Source organism: Peromyscus californicus, unplaced genomic scaffold (genome assembly GCF_007827085.1).
Source record: "Peromyscus californicus insignis strain IS unplaced genomic scaffold, ASM782708v3 Scaffold_4__1_contigs__length_199733344, whole genome shotgun sequence".
Lineage (NCBI taxonomy): Eukaryota > Metazoa > Chordata > Mammalia > Rodentia > Cricetidae > Peromyscus > Peromyscus californicus.
The window spans coordinates 50268970-50283249 of record NW_026294562.1 but is presented as its reverse complement, the minus strand read 5'-3'; the positions used below and the strand labels follow the sequence as shown (position 1 = coordinate 50283249).

General features: G+C 41.0%; 1 protein-coding gene across 1 annotated transcript in view; it reads right to left on the bottom strand.

Annotated features, from left to right (window-relative positions):
• Oosp1 (oocyte secreted protein 1) overlaps window positions 1-14280 on the bottom strand; it is a 106335-nt gene that overhangs the window by 36596 nt on the left and 55459 nt on the right. The window contains exon 2 of the mRNA XM_052760208.1: window positions 1467-1531. The gene's annotated coding sequence lies outside the window, so the exon portion shown is untranslated. The remainder of the gene's footprint in view (window positions 1-1466; window positions 1532-14280) is intronic.

Genomic DNA, 14280 nt, shown 5'->3' with positions numbered 1-14280 from the left:
GTATGGTATCATCATTTTGGTAAGAATATGACTCTGCCCTTGCTAATGACAATAACCACTGAGCTCTGATGTGTGCCACTCACAGCATTTGTGAGCCTGGGGCACCTGAATCCTCACCATCAACTCTGTGTGTACAGCATGAATATCATGCCAATTTAGTGACAGAAAATTAGATACAGACACATGAAATGATCTTCCAGATTCATATAGTCAGAAAGTCCCAGATTAAAATTTGGCAAAATGATCTGAAAACATTGTTTTCTTAACTATGCTTTAGTGCACTGTGCTGGTTAGTGAGTTTGTGGAACTCATGTTCCAAGATGACTCACTGACATATTCTGAAATGATAGCAGTTAGGGGCTGGAGAGATGGCTCAGTGGCTAAGAACACTGACTGCTCTTCCAGAGGACCTGAATTTGGTTCTTAACACCCACATCTATCAGTTCACAACAAATCCTTAGCTCCAGCTCCAGGAGGATCTGTCACCCTCTTACGGACTCTATGAGTAGTGTACTCATGTACACACATACACACACACACACACACACACACACACACACACACACACACACACACATATATATAAAATGTATGTATGTATATAATTTTTAATCAAATAAAATCCTTAAATAAAAGTAATCAGACTTCATTAGCTCCTGGAAACCTGTTAGTTCAACTTGGAGAGATTTTAGGAACATCTTCCCTTCAGGCAATTACTCAAACACAGAATTGTCTGAAAGAGATTTTTTCTTAACTGAGAATAATTTCTGTATCCATAGACTTAGTAGCCCTAAATGGAGGATTTTAAGCAGGTCTGAGGTTGTTGAACAAGAATAATGCAGCCATCTTAAAGCTATAAAAAGCTATAGCTTTTTAGTAGACTGTGAAATCTATTAGGTTTTGACATCAAGGCTGCCGATTCAATAAACTGTTGTGTTGAGGCTGGAACTAAACCCTAGGGATTGTGACCTTTGGACCTCTGCACTGCTTTCTAATCCCTGTTTTTATTGTTTTGTTTTTCCTTTGGAAGCTCTTGTGCCATGAAAAGCCAAGAAATGCTCCTTCCTGCTGCTCAATACTGGTTCCAGTTACAACTGAGATACTGCAATTTTTGTGGCTATGCCCACTTACTAGATAACTGGGTAAGGACTCCTACAAGGGTCAAAACTTAATATGCAAACATTCACAGTTTATGGTCAAAGCAAAAGTTATCCATTACATTGAGTATTTGTCTGGGGAAAGACCCTATACTTCTCTCAACCATGTACTTGGTAGAAATGAGTCATACATAGTCACTGTACAAATTGATGAAAGGTTACAGTAAGGTTCCAGTCTTACATCCTCTCCTCATCCTTGGGTGTCTCTCCTTGACAGTAATATTTTACCTTACAGTATTTGGAACTGAACATCTGAATCCAAAATCAATGTCTATAATGGGAGGAGGGATAGAAAAGTTCTGAACTTACCAATTTGGAACATTCTCTTCATGTCTTTTCATAAAAAGACCAAATGTCTTAAGCTGAAGGTGGATCTGAAAAAAAAAAAACATATGAGCAAAACATTTATAATTTACCACTGTGTTGTTGTCAAGTATATTCAAGGTCCCTTTGAGAGCTGTTTCCCTTTTCTGTAAGTCTTTAGAAAACTAGGTCTATGTGGCTTCCACTCATAAAAGATGGATTGATTATGTACCATACTGCTCCTATTTTAGAGCCCTAAAGTTTAAAGCCCTGGCTCCAGCACAGAGAGTGCTCAACTTCAAAAATATTCTGGAGCCTTGAGGGTCATGAGGCCCCACCCCTCCCAGAGGAACTATTTGCAGTTAATGATGGAGAGTCATTGTCTCCTGTGGTGAAGTTACTGGTGGGTTGCCCATGCTTCAGTAAATATCCCCTACCTGTGTTCATGCAGGTGCACTAAACCGAACTAAACCTCTCTCTCTCTCTCTCTCTCTCTCTCTCTCTGTGTGTGTGTGTGTGTGTGTGTGTGTGTGTGTGTGTCTGTCTGTCTGTCTGTCTGTCTGTCTGTCTGACACAGATAGAGACAGACAGAGAGAGACAGAGACAGAGACAGAGACAGAGAGAGAAACATACAACATTCTAATAATTTTTTTTCAGAGACATGCAAATAGCAGGGAGACTCGTGCAGAAAAGGGCATGGTTCCATAGGACTAAAAAGGGATGAGAGAGATTAATGAGTAAAAAGAACAAAATACATTATGTAAATGCATACATTTGTCAAAGAATAATATTTTTATTAAAAGTAGTTTTTTTCACATAGTATATCCTGATATGTTTTCCCCTCCCTCTACTCCTCCCAGTTCCTCCCCACCACCCCTCACACCTGGATCCACCATCTGTCTATCTCCCATTAGAAAACAAAAAGGCTTCTAAAGAATAATAAAATAAAATAAAAACAAACACATCAGCATAGGACAAAACAAACTGAAGGAAAAGAGCCCAAGAAAAGGCACAAAAAACAGATATAGAAATCAACTAATTGACACACTCAGGAATCCCATAAGAACATAAAACTGGAAGCCATGATATATACTCAAAGGGCCTGTAGGACAAAGATGAGGGGAATAAAAATTAAAAAATAAAAAGGATAAAATTTTAAAAAGAAAGAGAGCGCCCTGACACAACATTATATGTCAGGAACCTTCAAGGATGCAGTTGAGTTCATTTTCCGTTGCCTATCTACTTCTGGGCATGCAGCCTACCCTTAGGAATAATTTGTTTCCCCAGCCAGACTCCATTGGAGAAAACTAAATTTTCATTTCCAAGTGGTTATTGGTTGGAGTTAGCTTCTATGTTAAGGATAGGGACATGTGTCCAATTCTTTTCAAATCTAAGACCCCATCAAGTGTAGACTAATAGGGGCCCTGTGAATGCTGCCTTAGTCTCTATGAATTCATATGTATGCCAATCTTGTGTTTAAAGAGCTTTGTTTCCTTGGTGTCCTGCATCCCCTCTGGTTCTTATATTCTTTGCGCCTCCTGTTCCTCTGGGCTCTCTGAGCCCTGAAGGGAGGGATTAAATGACGACATTTCCTTTAGGATCAGTGTCCCCTCTGCATACTGTCTGTGCGTCTCTGTATTTGTTCCCATCTGATGCAGGGAGAAGCTTCTCTCCTAATGGCTGAGCAAGGCACTGATCTATGGGTATGGCAGAATGTTACTAGGAGTCATTTATTGCTAGATTCCTTTAGCAGAACAGTAGTATTTGACTTAACCCTTGGTCCATGGGCTATCTACTCTCAGGTTTTTTGGTCACTAAAGCAGCAGTGGGTATGGGTTCAATCTGTAGGAGGAGGCCTTAAGTAAAATCAGATATTGGCAGATTACTCCCACAAGCTTTGTGCCAACATTGCACTAGCATATCTTGCAGACAGGATACAATTGTAGATAGGTTGGTGTTTATGTTTCTTCTTTTGTAGTGTGCAGGCTACCTTCCAAGACCAAGGACACTATCCCATAAGGGTGAAGGCTCTAGGTAGGCACCAGCTTAACTTCTCTGTGTTCAGTGAGTTGCAGAAGTATTGTCTTCAGCAATAGGGCAGTGATATCAGTGTGTGGAGAATAACCAATAGCCTTGGGAACAACCTAGATTGTTGGGAGTTCCCATGAGGCCCTTTTGTCCAACAACTCAATTAGCTGTAACCCATTCCCAGTACTGGAAGCTTCATTTGGTGCAAGAGATGTCCATTTAGGGCTCCGTCTCCCCTGTCATTTGGTGATCTCATTTAGATCACCTTCACATATGCACATATTTTAGGAAGCTTCTACTGTATGGCCCTTAATTTTAGCTGTCTCTTCCTGTGTTCCCTCTCTCATCCTGCTCCTCACTTGATCCTCCCATTCCAGTCGCTCATCCTTGTCCATCATATCTATTCTATTTCCCTTTCCTAAGGAGATCTCTTTGCTCCTCTAGTCCCTTACTTTATACCTATCCTCTACAGTGGATTCTATAGATTTGTAGTTTGTTTACAATTGAATTAACAGCTGGTATCCACATACAAGCAAATACATAGTACCTCACTCAGGATGATATGATTTTTTTTTCTAGTTCCATTCACTGACCTGTGAATTTCATGATTTCATTTTTCAATGGCTGAGTAATGTTCCACTGTGCAAATGTATCATGTTTTCTTTATCCATTCTTCTGTTGAGGGACATCTTGGTTATTTCCAATGTCTGGCTATTGTGAATACAGCAGCAATGATACATAGCTGAACAAGTGACTCTGTGGTAAGATGAAGCATCCTTTGGTATAGCTGGATCTTGAGGTAGATCTACTCTCCTCTTCTGAGGAACCACCACACTGATTTCCATAGTGGCCATATCAGTTTGCACTCCCAACAACAGTGGATGAGTGTTCCCCTTACTCCACATTCTCACTAGCATGAACTGTTGCTTGTTTTATTGATCTTAGCCATTCTGAAAGGTGTAAGATGGAATCTCAAACTAGATTTTATTGCATTTCCCTGATGGTTAAGGATGTTGAACATTTCTTTAAGAAATTCTCAGCCATTTGAGTTTCCTCACTTGAGAATTCTGTTTAGAACAGTACCCCATTTTTAATTGGATTTATTAGTTTTCTTCATATCTACTTTCTGGAGTTCTTTATATATTTTGGATATTAGTCCTCCATCAGATGTATAGTTTATAGCCATTCTGTAGGCTGCCACTTTGTCAGAATGACAGTACCCTTTACCATGCAGAAGTGCCTCAGTTTCATGAGGTCCCATTGATTAATTGTTGATCTTAGTGCCTGTGCTAATAGTGTTCTGTTCAGAAAGTTTTCTTGTGTCTGTGAGATCAAAGCTCTTACCCATGTTCTCTTCTGTCAGGTTCAGTGTATCTGGTTTTATGTTGAGGTCTTTGATCTATTTGGAGTTGTTTTGTGCAGAATGATAAGCACGAATCTATTTGCATTCTTCTACATCCAGACATCCAGTTTGACCAGCACCATTTGTTTAAAATGTTGTATTTTTTCCAGTGTGTATTTCTGGCTTCTTTATCTGGGAAGAGTTGTATTGGAATTTTGATAGAAATTGCAGATTACATTAAATCTGTAGATTGCTTCTGGTAAAATGGCCATTTTTACCATTGAAAACTTCAGCTCAAAGCAGTTAGCCACACCCAAGAAACAACAAGGAATAAATAATCCCAGAGCAGAAAAAAAACCAAAACACATAGCACAACAACAAAATAATAGGAATCAACAACAAGCACCGCTCATTGATAACTCTTAACATCAATGGTCTCAGTGCCCCATCTGTGGTGACTGTGTGTTGCTTGGCAGGGAATTCTAGGATCCTGCTAGGTACAGCCATTGGGTGTTCCAAAAAGAATGCATTTCTAAGTACTGGGAGCTGACACTTAGAATGGGAATGGGAAGAGGCAGAGGGCTGAGGGTGTCCACAGGAGGAATGACAGCAGAGTACTCCACTAGTGTCTGCTTACTTCCCCTGGAAATGGTGGTAGAGAGTGAGGAGAGGCCACAGCAGGTAGTCTGCTACCAGGCTGAGGATGAGACTAGGGAATTGGACTTGGAGGAGAGGAGGGAGAGTAAAGATCTCTAGCTCACCTACCTGCTTAGCTGACCTATTTGCTTATCTGGCAAGCTTGGCTGATGGATTTCCAGGGAATGCCTGATGGTGTTGAGGGCTAGGATAATGGGATGAGTGGGGAGAAAGGCTGGAGGAGATCTGTGTGAATCACTGGAGATGGGGGCAGGGAGGGAGGAGAAGCCACAACAATAGGTTTGCTGCAGAGGTAGGGGGGAGACTGGGAGACTGGATTTGGAGGAGAGAAGGGAGATGTGAAGAAGATCTGCTGTTAGCCTACCTCCATTTGAATTTTTATTTTTATATATTTTGTTTTTTATTATTTTAAACAATTTTTAAATGTAAATATATTTTGATCATGTTTTCCCCCTCCCCCAAGTCTTTGGTCACAATCACCAACATATAAATTTGTTGTGTAAAGAATTTTTAGAGCTGGCGGTGGTGGTGCACGGCTTTAATCCCAGCACTCAGGAGACAGAGCCAGGCAGATCTTTATGAGTTTGAGGTCAGCCTGGTCTACAGAGCGAGATCCAGGAAAGGTGCAAAGCTACACAGAGAAACCCTGTCTCAAAAAACCAAAAAAAAAAAAAATTTTAGAACAGTGATTGAGATATATTGAGGAATCAATATTGCTATTACTGTTACTCTATTAAAAAATAAAATAAGATAAAAATGGCCCAATAATGAAAGAAATATTCTTGAGCCTTGGTATCTCAAAATAGTAAATATCAGTTGCTGAACTTTTTTTTTTCCACAGTCAACACCCTTTTATGGGATGAGGAATTATTCTCTTCAAAGACCTATTCATCCATCCTTTCACAGTTGACTCACCATGGCAACATAAAGTTTAAGAATATGACATGGCTTTTGATATTTATATACTTGCATGTTTTAATTTTATTTTAATATATGATAACCCTTTGTGATACCTTTGAAAATAATCTATCAGTGTTTTTAAGCTTTAATGTAACCACAATCTACAAATAAAACATTTTATTGTGTGTGGTATTATGCCTCTAAATCAAGCTAATTGAGTTTTTATATTTTAGGATAAATTAGCAGGAAAATGGGAGCAGGGCTAAGTAATTGCCAATCTTGTTTTGAATACCTTCTTTTTAATACTTGACTATTGAAAACTAGTCCCTATTCTATGCAGTAATATGGCCTATGAGCTTGCTTGGAAGAGAGTCAATGGCGACTGAAACCCACTAGAATCAGAGAACTCAGATGTGTGAACAGAACATCTATTAAGATCCTCCCCCACAGCTAGCCATTTGGTTGTATACACTTTTAATCCCAAAGGCAGGCAGATCTTTGAGTTCAAGGCCAGTCTGGTCTAAAGAGCAAGTTCCAGGACAGCCAGAGCTGTAGCTAGAGTTTTCCTGCCTGGCCCACAGTCAGGACAAATCTCTGTCGACCACCAGTCCCACAGCCGCTCAGACCCAACCAAGTAAACATAGAGACTTGTATTGCTTACAAACTGTATGGCCTTATGGTGTGGTTGAGCATTTCTTGGGTATATGCCCAAGAGTGGTATAGCTGGATCTTGGGGGAGATTGATTCCCAATTTTCTAAGAAAGCGCCATATTGATTTCCAAAGTGGTTGTACAAGCTTGCATTCCCACCAGCAATGGAGGAGAGTTCCCCTAGCTCCACATCCTCTCCAGCATAAGGTGTCTTCAGTGTTTTTGATCTTAGCCATTCTGACAGGCGTAAGGTGGTATCTCAGAGTTGTTTTGATTTGCATTTCCCTGATGATTAGGGATGTTGAGCAGTTCCTTAAATGTCTTTCGGCCATTTGAGTTTCCTCTGTTGAGAATTCTCTGTTTAGTTCTATAGCCCATTTCTTAATTGGACTGTTGGGCATTTTGATGTCTAATTTCTTGAGTTCCTTATATATTCTGGATATCAGTCCTCTGTCAGATGTGGGGTTGGTGAAGATCTTTTCCCATTCTGTAGGCTGTCGCTTTGCCTTGTTGACCGTATCCTTTGCTCTACAAAAGCTTCTCAGTTTCAAGAGGTCCCATTGATTGATTGTTTCTCTCAGAGTCTGTGCTACTGGTGTTCTATTTAGGAAGTGATCCCCTATGCCAATGCGTTCAAGACTACTTCCTACTTTCTCTTCTAGCAGGTTCAGAGTAGCTGGATTTATGTTGAGGTCCTTGATCCACTTGGACTTAAGTTTTGTGCACAGTGATAGATATGGATCTATTTGCAGCCTTCTACATGTTGATATCCAGTTTTGCCAGCACCATTTGTTGAAGATGCTTTCTTTTTTCCATTGTGCACGTTTGGCTTCTTTGTCAAAAATTATATGTTCATAGGTGTGCGGATTAATGTCAGGGTCTTCAATTCGATTCCATTGGTCCACATGTCGGTTTTTATGCCAGTACCAAGCTGTTTTTATTACTGTAGCTCTATAGTAGAGCTTGAAGTCAGGGATCGTGATGCCTCCAGAAGTTGTGTTATTGTACAGGATTCCTTTGGCTATCCTGGGTTTTTTGTTTTTCCATATGAAGTTGAGTATTATTCTTTCCAGGTCTGTGAAGAATTGTGTTGGTATTTTGATGGGGATTGCATTGAATCTGTAGATTGCTTTTGGTAAGATTGCCATTTTTACTATGTTAGTCCTGCCTATCCATGAGCATGGGAGATCTTTCCATTTTCTGACATCTTCTTCAATTTCTTTTTTCAGGGACTTAAAGTTCTTGTCATATAGGTCCTTCACTTGCTTGGTTAGTGTTACCCCAAGGTATTTTATGTCATTTGTGGCTATAGTAAAGGGTGATGTATCTCTGATTTCCTTCTCCGCTTCTTTGTCCATTGTATATAGGAGGGCTACTGATTTTTTTGAGTTGATCTTGTATCCTGCTATGTTGCTGAAGGTGTTTATAAGCTGTATCAGTTCCTTGGTGGAATCTTTGGGGTCGCTCAAGTATACTATCATGTCATCTGCAAATAGGGAAAGCTTGACTTCTTCCTTTCCAATTTGTATCCCCTTAATCTCCTTATGTTGTCTTATTGCTCTGGCTAGAACTTCAAGTACTATATTGAATAAGTATGGGGAGAGTGGACAGCCTTGCCTCGTTCCTGATTTTAGTGGAATTGCTTTGAGTTTCTCTCCATTTAATTTGATGTTGGCTGTTGGCTTGCTGTAAATTGCCTTTATTATGTTTAGGTATGTTCCCTGTATTCCTGATCGCTCCAATACCTTTATCATGAAGGGGTGTTGGATTTTGTCAAATGCCTTTTCTGCATCCAGTGAGAAGCTATGTTCATATCAGCATTGTTTGTAATAGCCAGAACATGGAAGCAACCCAGATGCCCTTCAACTGAAGAATGGATAAACAAAATGTGGTACATATACACAATGGAATACTACTCAGCAGAGAAAAACAATGGCATCATGAGGTTTGCAGACAAATGGATGGATCTAGAAAAAATCATTCTGAGTGAGGTAACCCAGACTCAGAAAGGCAAACATGGTATGTACTCACTCATAGCAGGATACTAGACATGAAACAAGGATGACTTGTCTGCTACTCACATCACAGGGAGGCTACCTGGAAAACAGGACCCCAAGAAAGACACAGGGATCACCCAATGACAGAGAAATGGAATGAGATCTACATGAACAGCCTGGACATGAGTGGGGGTAATGAAAGGCGAGGGTTGAGGGAAAGAGAGCTTGGGGGAGCGGGAGATCCCAGCTGGATCAACAACAGAGAGGGAGAACAAGGAATAGGAGACCATGGTAAATGAAGACCACATGAGAATAGGAAGAAGCAAAGTGCCAGAGAGGCCCACAGAAATCCACAAAGATACCCACACAACAGATTGCTGGCAATGGTCGAGAGACAGCCCGAACTGACCTACTCTGGTGATGGGATGGCCAAACACCCTAATTGTTGTGCTAGAAACCTCATCCAACTACTGAGGGATCTGGATGCAGAGATCCATGACTAGGCCCCGGGTGGATCTCTGCGAGTCCAATTAGCGAGAATGAGGAGGGTTAATATGAGTGAGAATTGTTGAGACCAAGGTTGGATAAAGCACAGGGACAAATAGCCAAATGAATGGAAACACATGAACTATGAACCAATGGCTGAGGGGTCCCCACTGGATCAGGCCCTCTGAATGGGTGAGACAGTTGATTGGCTTGATCTGTTTGGGAGGCATCCAGGCAGTGGGACCGGGTCCTGTGCTCATTGCATGAGGTGGCTGTTTGAAACCTGGGGCCTATGCAGGATCGCTTGGCTCGGCCTGGGAGGAGGGGACTGGACCTGCCTGGACTGAGTCTACCAGGTTGAACTCAGTCTGTGGGGAAGGCTTTGCCCTGGAGGAGATGGGAATGGGGGGGGGGGGGGGTTGGGGGGAAGGTGAGGGGGACGGGAGGGGGTAGAACAAGGGAATCCGTGGCTGATATGTAGAACTGAATTGTATTGCAAAATAAATAAAAAAAAAAAAACTGTATGGCCATGGCAGGCTTCTTGCTAACTGTTCTTATATCTTAAATTAATCCATTTCTATAAATCTATACCTTGCCACGTGGCTCGTGGCTTACCGGCGTCTTCACATGCTGCTTGTCATGGTGGCGGCTGGCAGTGACTCCCTCTGCCTTCCTGTTTTCTCTGTTCTCCTCTCTGTTAGTCCTGCCTATACTTCCTGCCTGGCCACTGGACAATCAGTGTTTTATTTATTGACCAATCAGAGCAATTTGACATACAGACCATCCCAGCACAGAGCTACACAGAGAAACCCTGTCTCAAAAAACAAACACAAAAAACAACAAAGAAATCCTTCCCCAGGGGCTTAACAAATGAATCAGTAGATAAGGAACTTGCAGTGCCAAACATGTCTTTCTAGACATGACAGGGATGTTATACCCATGAAATACCAAAAAATATAGTGGTGTAATAAAATCTACATAATGATCACACCACATGTCAACACAGGTCGGGGAAATCTCACAAGGCTCCAATTCCTAGATGAAGAGCTGTAGACAACCAGTTTCCTACAGGGACAAGACCTTGATTGGTTGTCCAACCCCAAGTGAGAAGGGCATGAGGGAAAAGATAAGTCCTTCAGAGATCCCAACTGATACATCTCCCCTGGTAGCTGTACCTCCTTAGTCTTCATCCAAATTAGGATTCCATCAATGGCTCAATCTATTGATGAAATCACAGCCCATGCTAACCAATTACTTCCAAGGAGCCTCAACAAATAGCAACCAAGCCTTTAATACACTTGTTTTCATGAGACATTTCAGATTCACATAACTAACTCAAGTTAAGTCTCCTTGGCATGAGCATAGGTTCAAATCAATAGCAAAATCAGCATTTTGGATGACCCATTTTGTAGAGAGCATGAAGTCTTTGAGTTTACAGATAGCACCAGGGAAGCCAGAAATGTTAAATTTGTAGGGTTTTGTCTTCAACAGAGATTTATACCTGTTTCTACCCAGGAAGCTGGAGTTGGATGTAGTTAATAACCTGGTGATCTTTTGATGTCTGTGGAGCCAGATCTATACTGAATCCCCCATACTATTATGTTCATCCCAAACTCTTAAGCTTTGTTTCTTTGTTTCTTTAGATTTGTATCTAAATAACTGCAATAAGAAAGCATATAAATTACTATTTTTAGCTAGTTTTCAGTGCAGTTGTTCTCATTCAAGCTTACAGAGATTATATATAGTTAATACAACTGAAAAGGTTAAATCAGATCCTATGATTCCAGTATCTTATTTTTAGCGTGTGTGTGTGTGTGTGTGTGTGTGTGTGTGTGTGTGTGTGTTTGCCTATATATGTGTATGTGGGCATGCTTGGGAGTGTCTGAGGAGGCCAGAAGAAGCTTTTAGTTCCCCTGAAGCTGGAACGATGGGGTTGTGAGCCACCCAATTTGGGTGGTGGGAACCAAACTCTAGTCCTCTGAAAGAACAGCATGAGCTCTTAACTGAGGAGCCTTGTCTCCACTCCCATTTAATCCTTTCTCTGGGTTGCTAAGTTTGACTTGAGAATATGCTGCTGAAATTTGTATGTGTTTGTATTCATAATGTGAATTGGGATATAGTTTCTTTTTGTGATGTCTTCATTTTTGTTTTAGAATTCTCTATTCAAATGGCACTGAACTCAAATCCTGAGCCCTACCCACTGGCAGCTATCTATGTGTATAGGACCCTGGTCTCAATGATGGCCAGTGGTGCTCAGATGTGCTATCTGGAGTCTCCAACATTTGCACAGGAAGCCCCTTGTAATGACACTCTAAGTGGGGGAGGCTAAACATGATGTGTCTATTGAACATAAGCATGGAATGGAAGAGGTGAGTTTTCACTGCACTGCCCTGCACTGCCCTGCACTGCCCTGCACTGTCCTGGTGAAGAGCTCAAATTCTAAGCTAAATCTACTGTTTAGCTCATTATCAAAGCCAGTTTGTCAAAATAGGAGGGTAGAGTGTGCCTTTTTTTTAACAGTTTCTTCAGTTAGTTTTTAACTTTTATGTAGATAGGTCCTATAAATGTCTCCATTGTAGCTTAGCTCCAGATCCCAAGCCTTTAGAGAACTGGGTTTTACCAGATACCTTGATGCTTGGATTACTCCTGAATACTCAACTTCAGTAAGTCAAGCAAAAAATCAGAATCCCATACATTTACATAGAAGCATGAAGAGAGATGAAACAAAAGAATGTGGGTTGACTGGGTGGTGGTGGTGGTGCACACCTTTAATCCTAGCACTAGGCAGACAGACACAGGCAGATCTCTGTGAGTTCGAGGCCAGCATGGTCTACAGAGCTAGTTCCAGGACAGGTTCCTAAGCTGAAGAGAAACCCTGTCTCAAAAAACAACAACAACAAAAAAAAAAAACAAAAAAAAAACAAAAAAACAGTGTGGATTGTCTTAATTGTAAGGAAATGGAAATGCTAGGTGGATGACCACACCATACTTAATGCTGGGCCACTTGAACGAGACTTTGTGCTTAAATCAACTTTCTCCTAGGCCAAGTCACTTCAATTATTTATTTTTTCATGCTTATTACTGTAAAACTTTTAACATTTCTCCAATGAGATTATCTATCAGTTTTTGTTACTAATTGTCATTTGGCTTAATGGTCTCGGGTTTCTTTCAGCAAATATTTGGCAAACTTTTAGATCACAGACTTTTTGCATTGTGTAACAGAAACACAGTAGTGACCGTGAAAGACACACCTGCCTTGAGTCTGGCAGGGAGACAAATGCTAAACTCAGTTAAGAAACAATTCTGCAAATATTTAATTGACGTTCTCGTATGTGCTGTGAAGGAAGAAAGCACTGAGTGTCAATAGAGTGGTCAAAACCCAGGTCTTAGAGTTCAGAAAGAACGTCGTGGCCCCGAAGAAGCAGTGTTTGCACAGCTGGGTGAACTGGCCATTGGACAAAGCGGAAAGCAATGGCAGCTGAGAGCATGTGGGCAAAGGCCTATGGGAGGCACTTGGAACAGGGGAGGGCTCTGTAAACTGTAGTTTGGGCACAATGTACCAGCCAGTAGAGTGTCAGAAAGACTCTGGAAGGTAAATACATCTAGAGATCATATTTAAAGTCTTGACTTTTATCCAAAGTGATTTGAGCACGAATGGGGGTATTTAAAATTTTTTAAACAGTGCAGTTGAACAAAACACTCAAAATTCTTATTTTCACAGATTACACAAGTTAAAGGATGTAGGTGCAAACTGTGTTCCCTGATCATTTATGTTATTTCAATATGGTCTTGTTTTAAAATGCTCCTGTAGGGCTAGGGTAAAGAATGACTCAGAGAGGGACACAGGTAAATGCTCAGACACAGATTTCAAAGTAGTCGGTGTTGAAACAAACTGTGGTGATGTTAACCTGAGATGGACTAGTAAGGGAGGAAAGCAAGAGACTGTTCCAGAAGGGAGACCCTGGTGACTATTAGGTAGCTGGCTACAGGAGGAAAAGACAGTGTCCACCAATATAATCACCAGACTCCAGGCAAAGACAACAGTTAGCAGCTCTTAGTGAGATAAAAATGGCTGTTAATTTCTTACTATTTACTGTATACCAGGTACTATTCTGAGCATCCTCTATGTAGGAACTCATTTAATCTTCATAAAACCCCCAAGAGTTAAAAGTACTGTTAACTTTTACATTTTACTGTTAAGGAGACCAAGACTCAAAGAAGTTAAGAGACTTATCTGTGGTCACATACATATTAAATTGGCAAAGATGGAAGCATGAATTTAAAAGGCTAATTTTCAGTAAAGTCAATGAATGTAAAATGGAAGCTAAGAAATACCAAGACAAAATAAATACAGACTTTAGACTCTGGTCTTCTTAAAAGTGACGATCCTTTTTCAATGAGTCCTCACTTAGGTATGGGACTTCATGAGCCCTTCCCTTATATATGCTGGGATTTGGACCGGCTTGGTCCTGTGCATGCAGTCATGATTGCTAGGAGTCCATTTGGGAAACGGCCCCATCATTTTGACCAACACTGTTTCGATGCTAGATATCCACTACCTCTAGTTCTTACAATCTTTCCACCCATCTTCCACACTTATCTCTGATTCTTGGGAGAGGGGTGGGTGGTGGTGTCCCATTGAGAGCACAGCACTCCATAGTCTCCTCTTCTCTGCACGTTCATTTCACAGCCCTTCTGCTTACTTTCGGGCTCTTGCATTCCTTCTGACTCTTCTTCCATGTTTTCTGAGACATAGAGAG